Raw genomic sequence first — 15,696 nt, 5'->3', positions numbered from 1 at the left:
TTATTGGAACTCAGATTAAATTCACGGCCATAGAATTTTGCGCTTTTAAATATTTTGCAAAAAATCATTCGGAGAAAGATGGATCAAATGCCAAACCAGTGAGGACCGTTTTTAATTTCGCATTGAAAACGTTTTTGAAATATTGTATATAAAAAAAAGTTGTCTGACTCTCTCGAAATGAATTTTAAATAAACTAAAAAAATTGAATTGTATTACAAAAGCAAATCTAGGAATACTTTTAAGTCAATTATTATAAAATTTATGGTGATAAATCTGTATCACATAATATTTGAAAAACAGTTATTTATTTTGAATATTTAATACCTTAGGATTGAAGCAAATTTATTGTACTGATTTGTAACCGATATCACCTAAACCAAACTACTACCTAAACTAAACTATTGAATTTCAAACAAGAATTTATTATTGTTGTTACATAGTTACTGATAGGAACTAGTCCAGACTTTTTGGAGACTTATATACCTGCTTAACGAAAATTTATTTGGCTCAAGCGGTTGATAAATACGATGTGTTCAACTTTTGAGCTTGAGTATAAAACTAATATGTCTTAAACGTCACTTTAGTCAATGAATGATGGACTGCCAACCATTTTATACTAAATAAAAAAAGCTTAGACTTGACATTTATTTATTTATATTTTATTCCATTAAAAGTACAGGTATATATACAATTAAGTGTTCCAATTTTAATATAATTGCTACATCTTTAATTCAGAGTATATTGTAAATATTAACCCTTTAAGGACGAGAAGCTTTCCGCCGAGAGAAATTCAATGAAATCAAGTTTTCCTCGATATTTTAGCCTAAATAAGAGATTTATGGTTAAAAAGAAATTTTACCATCCCTAGGAGTCTTGGAAAACTATGGGTCATATATGACCCAATCGTCCATAAAGATAAAAAAGCACAAAATTTTCCAGATGACTAGTTTACTCGTTTGCTCTGTTATTTTTGAAGCATAAATAACTTGGATATATTTGTAATAATATAAAAAAAATATTTAGAGTACGAGTAAAAATTATAACGATCAAAAAATAATTTTAAAAAATTCATTCAATTTTTGGTATCAAAGAATCTTGATGACTGGTACAGAAAAACAATAACTTTTATGAAAAAATGTATTATTGTTTACTTCATTTTTAATTTTTATGATATTCATCGAAACAATTTTCGCATAGCTATAAGACTTGACAAGAAATTCACGTGTTCGAACATTCCGTAAACCTTTCCCGTCCTTTTAATTACAATGAAAAAGTATTCTTTGTACGCGCTTTTGTACTCATTAAAAATATACCCGTCAGTGAATGGGGTTAGAAAGCACCCCCTTGCATCTTACCATAGCTACGTCCATGCTCATTTCCTCTCCATTCATTTCAAAGGCCTTTGCAGAACCCCAAGCGTCATTAATGCCAATGTAATCAATCAAAATGTGCAGAATAATTGATTGTACAATTATTCTGATATTAGTGGCTCTCTTTTATATGTATTTTCCCAGTGAATTCTCAGAGAAAATGTGCACGAAATTTTGATGGAGTGGCCTCTCATCAAAATGAGGAAAAAAATCATATTGAAGACGCACAAAAGAACACACTCTTCACCAATAAAGGCATTTATGGGAGGGGATTATTATTTATCAACAGACCCAAATATTTACGCTTTTTGCCATCCATCGATGAAAAATAATGTTTATCTGCTCATAAACTTTATTGGGATGGAAAAGAAGAAGGAAAAAGAAATGAGAAAAATAACAACTTTTTCTCTGGAAATTAAATTCTTTAATTCTAAAAATCGCTTCAAGTGAATCCTGAAGCATTTTCGTTAAATGAATGAATCTGAAAAAATTATCAATAATTGGTATTTTTATCAGCAATACCATGTACTTTCACAGAAATCTATAGACGTAATCTCTGTGAACTTGAAGGGAGATAATTTACGATACTTTGATAAGACGGTGCTCATTGAATTAAGCTACGAGTTAATCTTCTGGAGTGGCTATTGATGTGTATGATTTGAATTTTACCGATTTTGCTTGCGATTGCCGAGACACGCGCCTTGTAAATTTATCATCGGCTATTGAAAAAATTATTAATTCCGCACAAGAAATTATTTTTAAGGATTGAAATCGAGCTCTTCTGATTGAATTGGAAAATGAAAATTTGTTGGAAAAGTATGTGGTTGATATTTTTAGTGAAACTTTACGAATGTTTTAAGACCTTTACAGATTGTGAAAAATTTTTGTCAAAATGGGTGAACAATTTGACGTAAAACGTGTCAAAATGTATAATAACCGGGTTAAAATGGGGAACTAAAACCTTTTATTTTTATTTTTATGTGTATCGAGGCATCGGGAGTTGCACAGTCTTAGCTTTGCAATTAAAAAAAGACATAAAGAATTGCAAAGACTTTCAAGAATATAAAAAAATGCGAACTGTTACAATAGAAATTGTAATAAAAAAATGTTATGAATGGTTAGTTGATAGTTAGGCCTCGAGTGGGTCAGTGGATAGAGTAGTAGCTCTATGACTGCGAGGTCTGGGGTTCAAAGCTGAGCAGCAGCAGAAAAAGATTTCTCATGCCATATCGGCTTTGAATTCGTCCAGTGAATGAATGAATAGTAATGCCAATGGTGCATATTGGCAAAAAAGTGAACCGCCTAAACAATAGAGGCTGGTACGAGAACGAGTTTCGACATGAAAGCGGTACTTCAGTCGATACAAATATTCGCTGTCACTGATCCCAAACACACACCGAGAAGGGATGCTGTGATATAGTAACGGCACTGACTGCTCACAGAGCTGTGATATAGAGCGGCTACCCGTATCGGGGGATAAGATAGAATAGGAGTGGGGAAGCATAAGGGGCCCAATTGGTGGCCTGGATGCATCGGAATATCCGAAATGGAGAACTGACCCCTGGCAAAATCTTATCTTATCTTAGTTGATAGTTAAACATTGAAAATTAAGATACATCTTCAAACTTAGCACGAACTTTTCTAATCATAGGATTAATTCCAATAGAGTATTTTCCATTCAAGTTATTTTAGATTATAAAATTAAAAAAAAAATGCTTTAGTTCTAGGATATTTAAATGGTTTTATTAATTATGTTTTAGAAAGTGTTAAAGCCATTAGCTGAATTGCTAAACACGCACAAACTATAAACATATTCTTCTAAATTTGAAAAATTTACAGATTTTAATGAGAGTCATGTCACAAATTAAAATTTGGCAAGAATGAAATTTAGGCTACACATTATGCTACTATAAGTTTACCACTTTTCGCAGTATAATACCTGTGTGTTTTATTATTTTTATACCAATTGCCAGGATGGATAATTTCCACTAAATGCCAAAACCTTTCCACTCCATTTGAACCTGAAGAGTTAAAATGCCATCGTTGATGGATGGCTAAAGTGGAGACACGTGTGGGAACATATAAAAAATCAATTTATGACACGATGATGCAAAAGCGTCAGACTATATATTTTTATTAATACATGGTGATAAGCTAAATACACCTTGACATATTTTTATTACTTTTCTGTGTGGTGTTGTAATTTTCATTGTAATATTTACCCTCCACGCAATCTTCAATAACCCAAGTTTGTCGTTGGTTAATTCTCAACTCTTGCCTTACTCTATACATAATGCAGTAATGGTATTCAGAATGGTACGATATTATAATACCTATAGTACAATGTTTACCAATCTGTGAGTCGCTATCATTCGATGGAAATACAACCTGCACCGCAATTCCATCGTGTTATAGTAACTGCTATATTTAACGTCTTTCTACTTAATCATATAGTTTGTCAACACGCAATTTTCATTTGAGCATGCACTGTGCGTTGAGGGGAAACATTTTCAAATTACACGTTAAATATTTGCAATAAAATTTCCTCACCCCTTATTGTTAAATGAAATATTTTACATGAAAATCGTGTTTCCATATGGAAAAAGAATTTCCCAGTACCATGGAAAATGTGAGAAAATATTTACGTATAGCATCAAGAGAGAAAACACACAGAGCCTGTCTTCACAATCAGAATTAATGAAAACTGCAGGGGAATACGCAAAATAGCGCCATCATACTGTATGAAGTAGAAAAGCAAATTCTACTTGAAAAGCTCTGAAATGTTCCATTTGTTGAGAAATATCTATAGGGAAAATTTTACTTGATGAAAATATCCACAGGGGAGCTATAGAAGTTCTTAAAGTCGAAATCAAATTGTTTAAATAAAATATTATTTTAGAATCACAAGTTAATTATATGGGAGAATAATCCATCACGTTGCAAGATTTTTCAATTTCAAGTTAAATAAATATAATCCGTAAGCTTTACTTTAATACTAAATATAACCAATTATATATCAAATGGAAAAGTCTCTTACCTTTAGGAATTCTCGAACTTACTACTTACACCCTATATTCCAAAGTAGTTTTGCATTATTTGTCTAGAAAGCTTAACAAAGTTGTTCAGTAGTCCATCTAATAGTGAGAAGAATTAAACTCATGAGCATTTCGTGAAGATTTTTCCACTTCGTTATACGAAACTTTTAACATTAACCGACTCAAAATCGATTTAAACCGATATTTACTCTCATTACGATTTAAACAATATAGCCACCTTTTAAAATAAGCCTATACTCCTGAAAATGAACATAGTATAGTATATTACACTAAATTAAATAGTTCAATGTTCATTGCGAAATTTTGCGAATGCGCTTTTTTAATGGACCTATTTTACTTTTTTTTTAAGGATGTTTGAAAAGCATTATTTATCTGTACCTTAATTAAAGTCGCATAAAATATTCCAATCCCATCTTGTTCTTGGATTGGTGAAAACATTAAGTACATGACTATGAAGCTATATAACCAATCAACAAACACAATAAGATTAAAATATTTTATGAGACTAAATATGTAATTACGTGTAAATGTAGAAAACGGTTAAATGTAGGGGACTCTGTATTCTATAAGATCTACAGAATAATGCGGTATTTTTATGTCAAATTCTTTTATATAAATTTAAATTTTATTTCAAAAAACTGCATCTTGTTTTATTTTTGGGTACGTTTTGGAGGTAGTCCAGATGTACACATCTTGTGTATACAAACATATGACCTAAAAAATTGCCACTTTGATTTTTTGAAAGTCAAAGTTTAAGCATTCTGGAGGGTTTATTTTGCAAGTAATTTAGTTACATTTGGATTTTTGGGAAGGTCTCGAAATTTGCAAAGCGGCTGTATCGGTCTCAATTGGTATTGAATTCATAAAGTACCCGTAAATTACCTATCTTTTCTGTCTGTAAAGTTTTTACCCAACTAGAGGCTACACGGTAAGAGACGTAAACTTCCGGTCTTCGAGTGTCTCTCCCTAGTCCCCGTCGAGTGGCCTTCAAAGTTGAAGCCAATTTCTTACTTTCACATACAGATACGTATGGAAATTTATCTGCACTCGTGACCGTTACACGATATATGACAAAATTGAGGTGTACCTTATATACAAGACCTTGTAAAGAGGGATAACTATACTATATTCCTGTCTAAATATCTTCTTGTTCTGAGAAGTGTAAGCTGAGTTTCTGATCAATTTGTGAGTTGGCTTCAAACAGCACCATATAAAAAAAACACTACGCCGGGGGGTAGGTCTCCCCATATGTTGACCCAAGGCTCGTTATTATGATTTTTATTTTCCACCCAGACAACTCCAAAACCATGTTTTGTTTTGTTTATATCGAAAATGACTCTAAGGTTTCCTTTACTTTTGGATATTAGAAGGTAGTTTAGGTGATAATTTCATCTATACAAACCTATTACCTAAAAATCGCCATCTTGAATTTTTGAAAGTCACAGTCAAATAACGAAGATTTTTTTTTTCAATCAATTTGGTTGAATTGGGATTTTTTGGAAAAGTCTTGAAACCGGTAAGATATTTGTAAATAACTTATTTTTCTCGTATTTACATTTTTACTGCTAGATCTCCACAAAGAGGGCAGTATATAGGGGAAACTGGGGCACCACCAAACACGGGGTACCACCAAACACTAATTTTTATTTCTAAACTACTTGGACTATCTCGACCATTTCTTCAGTGGACAAGCATCCCTATAGCGCCTATAAATTCCTATAGGTCTTATCTTCTGAAGTCGAATATCCGATTAAAACATCGCAGTGTTTGGTGGTACCCCGTGTTTGGTGGTGCCTAGATTTTTGCACCTCCTAAAATTTCCAGTGGTGTAAAATGGTAAAATGGTAAATGTAAAATGGTGGATCCCTTGTGGATGGTTTCTGAGAAATAATAATGTCACACACTTTGTCCGTCTGTTCGTCGTTTTTGGAATTCTTGACAATCCTGAACCAATTTACGGTTGGGACTTCAGGAAACAGTTCATAACTGATAATGATAACGAATTTTTATCCGAAATTCAATTATATTACTCCTAAGCTGTATTTTAGGCAAAATTTTAAGACACTTAATAAATCGGTTCAAAACAGTTGTGAACCAGTAATGAACAACTAATAAACGAATAAGTAATTTTTGTCTGAACACCAATTATGTTACTCTTAAAACTATTTTGGGGATCGTTTGTTTTGAATGATTTATGAATCCGTTCAATTCGGTTGAGGATCGGCAAACAGTAGATGATGCGAAAGTACTTTTGAGATTTTTGAGGTATAGTATCTAAATAAGTATCTACGAGTTTGAGCACTTAGCAAAGCCTTGAACGCTTTGCTACCCTTTCAGTTGTATGTCAAAATATGTATTGCGTAATTTAAAAAGCTGAAGATATTTTAAAATAAATTCATCGTGGTGGCGTGAAAAGTTTTACACACGAAATTTCAATTGTGAAAATTGAAAACACGTGAATTACTCAATTTTAATTAAAATACAAAATATTTAATAAAAAAAACATGTCCAAGCTCTGTGGTTTCGCGGAGTGCTCAAATTTGTAACTTCAATGCTGTGCGCTACATAGTTAAAATTATTTCGAATAAGAATGTTGGAGCATAAATTCGTTTGTTCCGCAAAGTTCTTTCTATTTAGCTAGCTTTTTTTTATGTTTTTACAAGATACATAAATCACCTCAAAGCTTGCAAAAAGATGAATAAAGATAATAAAACTAAATTTCGAATGAGATTCCAAATTCAAAACAGAGATTTGAAACAGATTTGTTACGGGTTTAGATTTGGAACATGTTCGGATTCGAAAACCTATCAAATAAATTCTTATTTGTAGTCTCCAGGCTTGAGGCGTAGCCAAAAAACTTTAATTTCTATGAATTAAATATAAGTGAGTTTTTAGTGGAAATTATTCGGTTCATGTTCAGTCATACTGGCTCAGATGGTGAAGGGGAAAGTCTTTGTTATAATTATTATATTAAAGATCAAAAGTCAACTTGGGAAGACTCTATCTTAAAACTTCGCATGTCGCTATCTTTAACCGTTTGAACTTCGATCCTTAATGTGACCAGATGGGCGAATAGACGAATAAATAGCAAGATGTAATTTTTCAGTAATAGTACATATTCCAACATATCGACAAATCGATTGATTATAATTTGTTCTTTCTGAGGAATTCGAGCAATGAAGTTTTAGTTCATTTACCCATATTTTCCCACTCATTCACATATATCTGTAGCAATTTTAAAAATAAATTTGATGAAAACATGACAACTCGGAGATTGAGCAATTTTTTCTGTATATATTTTTTATGGTAAAAATAGCTTTTAGACTCATGTATTCGAAATTTTTCTAAATCATTTTCAAAGAATAAAATGTGAAAGTAATTACTTCTCATGTTTCTTGAGTAAAATAGCATGGTGATATTTTCTGAAGTATGACAATAGGAAATAAATTTACTGGCATATTGAATGTAATAAATATTTGAATGGACTGTGGTACGTAATTCAATTATTGAATCAGGAATGTTCCTCAGCTTAAGAACAGCATTTGATAAAGCTGAAAGAAAAATTGCTGTGGTGATTAATAGTTAATATACAATTAATTGGGGAATTAATTAAGGTTGCTGAAATGGACATTGGGAAGGAATGTGTTGTGAATGCCAAATTGAATAAATTTTAAATTAAATGCTAGCTGGCTGCTATCTAACGAATTATTCATCAAACGATTTAGATATTCTGGTAATTGAGTATTTCACACCGGCATTTTAAATAGCCCATAATTTAATAATTTACTTGACCTTCGGCATACCGATAAAATTAAATTATTTAACTTTTACCTTTCTTATCTTAATTCTTAGTGTAAATCTGTTTAAGGGCAACTTTAAAATTTGATTTGTTACACAAGGAGTCTCAGGACTAAGTAAAGTTCCAGGACCGACAAGAATATTTTACAATTGTTAGCAAGATTAATTGTGCGTTTCTAATCATGTTATATGACTAATCTCTACGTTCTTAATTCCGAAACTATGATTCCGTGATTCTATGATTTTGTATTTGGAATTTTCTTCGAACTTTATTCTCCTTCGTTCCGAATCTTAGGTCTTATAATCTAGGTTTGATTCCAGAGGCCAAACGATAGAAGACGAACATTTGTGGTTTTATATTTACGTCTCTATGCCTACACTCTTTTATAGAATATCATAAAAAACTTTTTATTCTAGGTTAACGCGAGAATGTCTACAGTATGATCTTTTTTTTGTTTCTTAAAAATGTTTTATAGACTTTATCCGGGTTTATTCATCCTACATGTCATTATCTTTTAAGCTTTCATGTATCTAATTGAAGAAGTGGGGCAAAGTTCCTTGCTTTTCAACTTCGAGTATACCACCTGTCTTAAGTTCGTATAATGACCTTTAGAAACTAGAGAAATTTATGTCCCTATTGAAGCAAATGCCCTACGCTTGTGTAGGAAAAACTCTTCAATATTGACATAAAATTCTGTAGTCTGTAAAGGCCATAAGAAGTACTATAATGTCTTTGATACACTTACGACTTAAGCCGCGAGACGGCTTAACGTAATTATAATCAAAATAATGATCAGATTGTATTTCCATCAGTTTTTGACTAGTCCGTTAGAATCTGAATAAGCTTTAGGCTTGTCACTAGTTTTTCATTCATGTTTTAGATGACTTTCCCATAATCATTTCTTAAAATCAAAGATTAAACAGATTCTAGGAAACTTATTTATCAACCAAATTAGGTCATCTTTAGGTTCGTTGGAAAGGTATTGAACTCTCTAAAAAGTCTGAAACAGTTCCATTCGGTTATGAATCGGTTATAAATAGGTTATGAACCAATATTGAATTTGAATCCGAAATTATGTATTACTCCTGAACCATTCAGGATGATTTGAAACTCGATTTAAATCGGTTGTAAACCTTATTGCATTGGACTTCTAAAGCACTTTATACTTTTGTGGTAGTATTTTAGTTACAAGTTCGAGCATTGCACAAAGCTGGGATGCTTTGCCATGTCATTTCTTTTTTTTAAGAGTAACAGAGAGTGTAAAAATTTTCAGGATCTCTGTCCTGCTGATGGTGCTGTTTTTTTTTTCTTTGGGCGACGGATGAGCAGGAAAATAGAGTTATGTGAGTGATGTGCGAAGTGGAGCAAGAGAGTGGATAGCGGAGAAATGGTTGGTATTTTTAGCTGAATCAAAACAGTTCTCCCACGCACCTTTGGCACTATAATGTGTCTGTGGTGGATCTTTGGAGCTCTGAGTATGTTCGGGAAAACTTTGCTCACCAGGGCATATTTATTAATAATATTGCTACGAAAATACCATGATGGCGATAAACAGGCGAGGCACAACTCACACCATGGTGTTGGGCATTAAAAAGAAAATCTGAGATCACTCCGTTTGGGGTTTTTCACATTGGAAGATCTAGTCGAGAGGACGCGATAGCGTTTTTCTCGCGGGCGGCAACACATCGTGACGATGGAGGAGCCCCACTCACACAGTGGTCGCTTCGTGAAAATTTCTATCACCCAATAGTTTTTCCTCTTAGTGCCGCGAGCCAGTTTTCGAGTGCTTTCTGCATTAAATTCTTTATCGTTTTTAATTATCTCGAACAACAGTTCTTTCTTTTGCGTTACGGTGAGATACTCTCTCAGTGTAGTTGAGGACACAAATTTTTGGCGTTTCTGTGAAGTATTTCGCATAAGGAATTTACCAAAGTGGGATTTTCATCTTGTCACGCCATCCCAGTGTCCATCACCATTGAAGGGTGTCAGCCTCTTTTGCTTTCTGGTAAGTGTCTACTGGTTACTTTTTTCTTCATCCACCTCACCAATACACAGTACACACGCCGTTGGACCTATTCTAGAGAGGACATCTCTTCATGGACTACACAAAAATTGTTAGAGTGCGAAAATTCTGTGATCTCCTAAAAGGTGACAAGAATGATTGATTGATATGGGTACTAAAGCTAAAGAGGGTGGAACATTTACCACCACAATTCAAGAGAAAATCTTCGGAAAATTTCTTAAGAATCTCCTTAGAAAGAAAAAATGTTGAGCTTTTCTGAGCTTTTTTTATATTGGATTAAAATTTCCATCACGGGTGAGAAATCTTCGATAACTCCGTAATTAAGAGGAAAATCTTGTGCGTTGTATTTTTGGTGATAATTCTTTAATCTCCAGAAAAATGAGAAACTGAATTTTATTATGTAATTGAGCTAGTGCTAATGAGATTCTTCGAATTTCCACTCTGCTGAAATTTAATCCTACGGATATGAGAATAGTCAAGGAAGAGAATTACAGTTTAAAAAATGATCTATGGTAAAGGTTATTGCAAATTACATTCGTTCTAAGATTAAAATCTAAAACAGAAAAATTCTTAAATATTTGTGGAGTTAAGTCACTGAAAACATAATCTTGTCATTTTCAAATGTGGTTATTTCTTGATCACAGCTATTGTGACATTAAGAAGTTGCGAATGGACCGGTTAAGCTTTATCGAATGATTTTTTATTCTCAGATTATGCATAAAATATCTGATGTATTGACAAGCTAGAAATTATTTTTCCAATAGTGTTCCGGCTAAAATAAAAATAATTTAATTGTACAAAAAGTCATTTATGTTCGAAAATTTGAAACAGAATTTCGAATATTGATTTATTAAATTTTCACAAGGTTATAAAAATTTATTAAATTACGAATCTGTCAGAAGAGTTACTTAATGATTGTGAAGGGCTTGAATAATGAATGGAATAGGTTTATAACTAGCCTCGTTGCTTTAATTTTCCGTTATACGACGGAAAATTAACGACGTAACACGACGATTGCCGTATCTTCATTTCTTTTGAATCAGAATTTCATGCAAGAGGCGATGTTTGTATTTTCTTTTACATGTTTATAAATACAGATACAACAACAGTTGATACAACCGGCAACTTGTTGACACACGAGACACTTCAACATTTGAGCAAGAAACACTTTAGCCACCACGCGGACAAAATGAGAAATAAATTGTCTTTGGTTTTCGAAATTGATCTTCGAATTCCTTTTATCTTTTGGAAAGTGCGGTTTTTAGCCTTCTGATAAATATATTAAAATATATCAACTTTATATTTACCAAATTTTTATATCATAACCTTTACGAAATTCAACTGAGGTTGGTACATTTCCAGGGATGCATGACATCAAAAATATAAAATTTGGGACAATAAATTAATTTACGGGAAATGTTCTATTTATTTTTATGTATTCAATCAGTTGAATACATAAGGTGAATAAACTTTTCACAAAATTTCAGACGCTTGAACCTCACTCGTGATTTCTTTTTTGCAGTGAGATTAATGTGTGTGTCATTATTTAAGAGATTTTAGATACTTGTGTCATTATTTAAGATACAAAATAATGTATAAAAATCAGTACCTTGTTATCACTGACTTGCTTGTAGGTTCTTCATTAAGAACATTAAAAAATGGAAACATAGAAAAAGTAAGTTGTTGAAAGGTACTGCAATTTCCTCTATGTTGATTATTCAAAATACGAGCATGAATTTACGTGAAGCTTTATGTAGACGAACCTTTAAGTACAAACGTCTCATTCTTGGATTTTATAACCGAGTTTCGCACATCTTTTGCAAAAGTGCTTTGAAAAAAATTTTCGGATATCGAAGCTCTTTTAAGTGTCTTTATTCGTTCAATTTATTTATCAAGCTTGCAAAAATAACTTAATGCTTTTATTAATGTTTTTTATCAAATTAGTTTCGAATTATCATCTTTGACCGCTATCAAACAAATATGTTTGTTGTAAATTTCATTCACAATGGTAATAAAATTTCAAAATAGAAATATAAAGAATAATTTTTTACAGTTTATTTTTCCAATTGAAAATTGATTTCCACCGTTTCCGATTCCGACTGGGAGTGAAAATTTCAGCGTTCATAAACTTGTCATTCAATCTTGTACAATTGTTTGAGGTTTTATATTGAGGGAAAGTTACAACTTTTGTAGTCATTCGATGAAATTTTCTGTGATTAATTTACACATTACGTTGCTTTTGTGATTCTGTAAACCAATAAGAGTTTTTCGATCGAATTCATATTATTTGAGTAGATGGTTTCAGTCTCCCTGATTATGAATAAACTCATTTAACCCATTCCCTACCATGATATTACACATCATACGCAAATTGAGTGATTTTAGATGATTTATTCCTGGGCCATTGTTATCCGAATTGCTGTCGGTAATGGATTTTTAGGGATTTTAGACATTCAGTTACTTGGGAAAAATAGTCCGTCAGAGATGAAAATACATTTTGTTATTGTTTTATTGCTTCGCGGAAGGACATGCAAAATTTTTGCTCAAAATGGTGGACGGAAAATTTGACATCCCGTCGAATTTGTTAAAATTGACCTTCATCCTCTTTCCTGATTTATATTCTGATTGTCAATTTGTGTTCTTGGATAGTTACTCTATCTAAATCAATTGAGTTTGTAATAAATTAATGCAAAGAATTTAAGTTCAGAGTCCGTTAAGGCGTATGTTTAACAGCGGCTCCCCGTGCTTCCATAATAGATAAAAATTCCTTCTCTTCAGAAAAATTATCTATTATTCTGTAAGAAACCAATTGCAAAATATAAACATTCTATCTCAAGTATTTCTACTACATTGAATGAATGGGTTAAAAAAATATAATTCAGTTATATAAGTTTTAAGCTAAATTGTTAAATTGTTTCCAATGTAGGGGGAAGTGGGGCACCTTTGAAATTCGGATTTTTTAACCTATTTTTAAATAAAATTGAGCCTTATCGTGATATAACTTATATGCACAAACAGATTGAGAAACTAATTACATTATGATTTTGTTCAGTTCCACTTAAACATAGGAGCAAAATCCCAATTTCAAAACTCCAATTTCAAACTCCTAACAGAACCACTGAGTTTTAAGAGTTTTAGAGATTAATTCGAAAGCTTTATGTCGTGTACTCCGGAAGGTTAGTTGTGAAGTTATCAGGTCACGCTAATGGATCTAGAATCTAATTAATTTTGACACTATCAAACAATGACTAATTTAGGGGTTTCAAAATTTGTCGGTTTTATGCAAAAATTATCAGTCTACGGAAGCCTATATGTGTAAAATATTCAATGAAATAATCACATATTCCGTAAGCTAAAACAAGCTTATCGTAAGTTTATATTGCTGTCCGAAAATCACAACCACAATCATATGTTTTCCAATAAAATACCTCCGGTAGGAGGAATTATTTTGGGTCGCAATCTCTGGCGTAGCATACACAGTCAATAATTCAGTGGACCAAAGAAAAAAGATCTTTCACCAAATTGTTAAATTTCACACACACGACATGATGATAAAAAACAGCAAAAAACTTTTCTTCTGGGTGTTAAAAATAAGATATGTTTCTTGTGCCACGTTTTTTTTATATTTTGCCCTCTTATTCACGAACTCATGTGGTTTTCTTTTCCACGGAGTTTGAGAAAAATGCGTGTGCCAACGTATATAATTTATAGCTAGATGAATGGCTAAAAATCCACTGCGAGAACCTCATGAAGAATTACAACTCTTCAGAATTTTCACACCCATTTGAGCTTTTTTCTCTTTTATTATTTCATATTCAAAATTATGTAAGGGTAGTGTGAGGATATTACGTGGTGCTCTTCACCTCGGAGTTGTTTAACATGATTCACGGTGCGTGACATAATTTTGCGCCTAAAGAATTCTCCCATGTTTAATCATGTGGAGCTCACCAGAATTTCCACACATTTCCACTGCCGTAGGTCATTACATTTTCCACTCTTATACTTTCAATGTTTCTCTAATTGCCCAATTTCTCTCTCACTTCAAGTAAATAGGTCTTTCACATGAACGTAATTTGAATCACATTGTACCACAAAATTAAACTTTAAACTCTATACTTTTGTTGGTAGTAGTAGAAGATGGTGGGGAACTCTCGGATTTCCCATACATTGAATTTTTCGCACTTTTCCTATTCCTTGAACTAGGCATTTAACCATGTTCGTAAAGATTTATTTCGGATGAAGAATAATAATATAGTTTATATAGAAAGTTCACGGAATGGCAATGAAAAAATGTATAATTCTTTAAACGCCGTTATCTAGCTTTATTTGAATGGACTTGGCCCAAAGACTTTCCAAAATATATTATTCTTCTGTTAAAATGTATTAATTCAATATTTAAATATTCACTTTGCTTGTAATAAAAAAACATTTCAAGATTCAAGTTAACTGATATAGTAAAGTTTTTAACAATTTTTTTTGTAATCTTATCAATCTAAGCAATAATATTCCAAAAATTTACCAAAGATTTTATCTTGGCGCGAAATAATAATTTTTCGATAATATCGAATCGATAGTATCGCTAAATCTAGTACATGTTATGTTATATTAAATTCCTGCTGACTTATTACGGATTGTTAGACCTTATTGTAACGTTTCTAAAAGAAGATGACTATTGTTAAATATTTTTATTAGGTTCTAAAAATGCAGTTATTGTAACAATTCTAGAATCCACATTCGCTACTGTTGAAAGGAAGAAGTTATCATGCTATGTTTTCATGCTCTTTTTTATTTTGAATGTCCTGAGCTGTTGTGTTTTTGAAAGAATTTCTCAAAAGACATAATTGGAAGTCTTTTCGTTTGTAATAGATGTCCGGATATTTTAAAAGATTTTTCAGCCTAATAAATAAGGAAAATCACTGAAATTCTTTTTTAAAATAAACAAATAGCGATAATTTCAAAAATTCAAAACTCAAAATTAAAGTTTAAATGATTACTCTCATTATAAAAAATTAAATTTTAAAATTTTTAATTTATAATTTAAATTATTTATTCTTGCACTCTAGAAATTTTTCAGTCACGTTAGAGTTAGAGCTTATGAGAAGTTTAGAAAGTAGGTTAAAATAAAAGTACCTTACAACTGATTAGATTAGCTTAGCAATCTTGCTCTCTCTTTTTGACCAGCTTAGATCCAATGAAATGTAAAATACATTGCAAAATCGAAACATACAGAAAGAGAAAGGACCTTTCTTCCTTTTGAACCTGGAGGTTGGAATCAATTCTGAGACGGCGGTGGACGCATGGGGGATGAGAAAGATCAAGAATGAAATGAAAATACTCGTAAATCCAAATTCAAAAAAAAAAACTTCACCAAAAATCAATTTTTTACTCATCATCATCATCATTTTCAATCGCTTATCCTTATTGTGGTTGGGGGTCCATGATATCAAG

General features: G+C 32.1%; 1 protein-coding gene across 1 annotated transcript in view; it reads left to right on the top strand.

Annotated features, from left to right (window-relative positions):
• Nucleotides 1–9,819: 9,819 nt before the first annotated feature.
• LOC129801938 (uncharacterized) overlaps nucleotides 9,820–15,696 on the top strand; it is a 108,293-nt gene continuing 102,416 nt past the window's right edge. Inside the window, exon 1 of the mRNA XM_055847426.1 lies at nucleotides 9,820–10,230. The gene's annotated coding sequence lies outside the window, so the exon portion shown is untranslated. The remainder of the gene's footprint in view (nucleotides 10,231–15,696) is intronic.

The sequence above is a fragment of the Phlebotomus papatasi genome, chromosome 2, assembly GCF_024763615.1.
Source record: "Phlebotomus papatasi isolate M1 chromosome 2, Ppap_2.1, whole genome shotgun sequence".
Lineage (NCBI taxonomy): Eukaryota > Metazoa > Arthropoda > Insecta > Diptera > Psychodidae > Phlebotomus > Phlebotomus papatasi.
The sequence above is the reverse complement of the archived record's forward strand: the minus strand, read 5'-3'. Positions and strand labels throughout refer to the sequence as shown.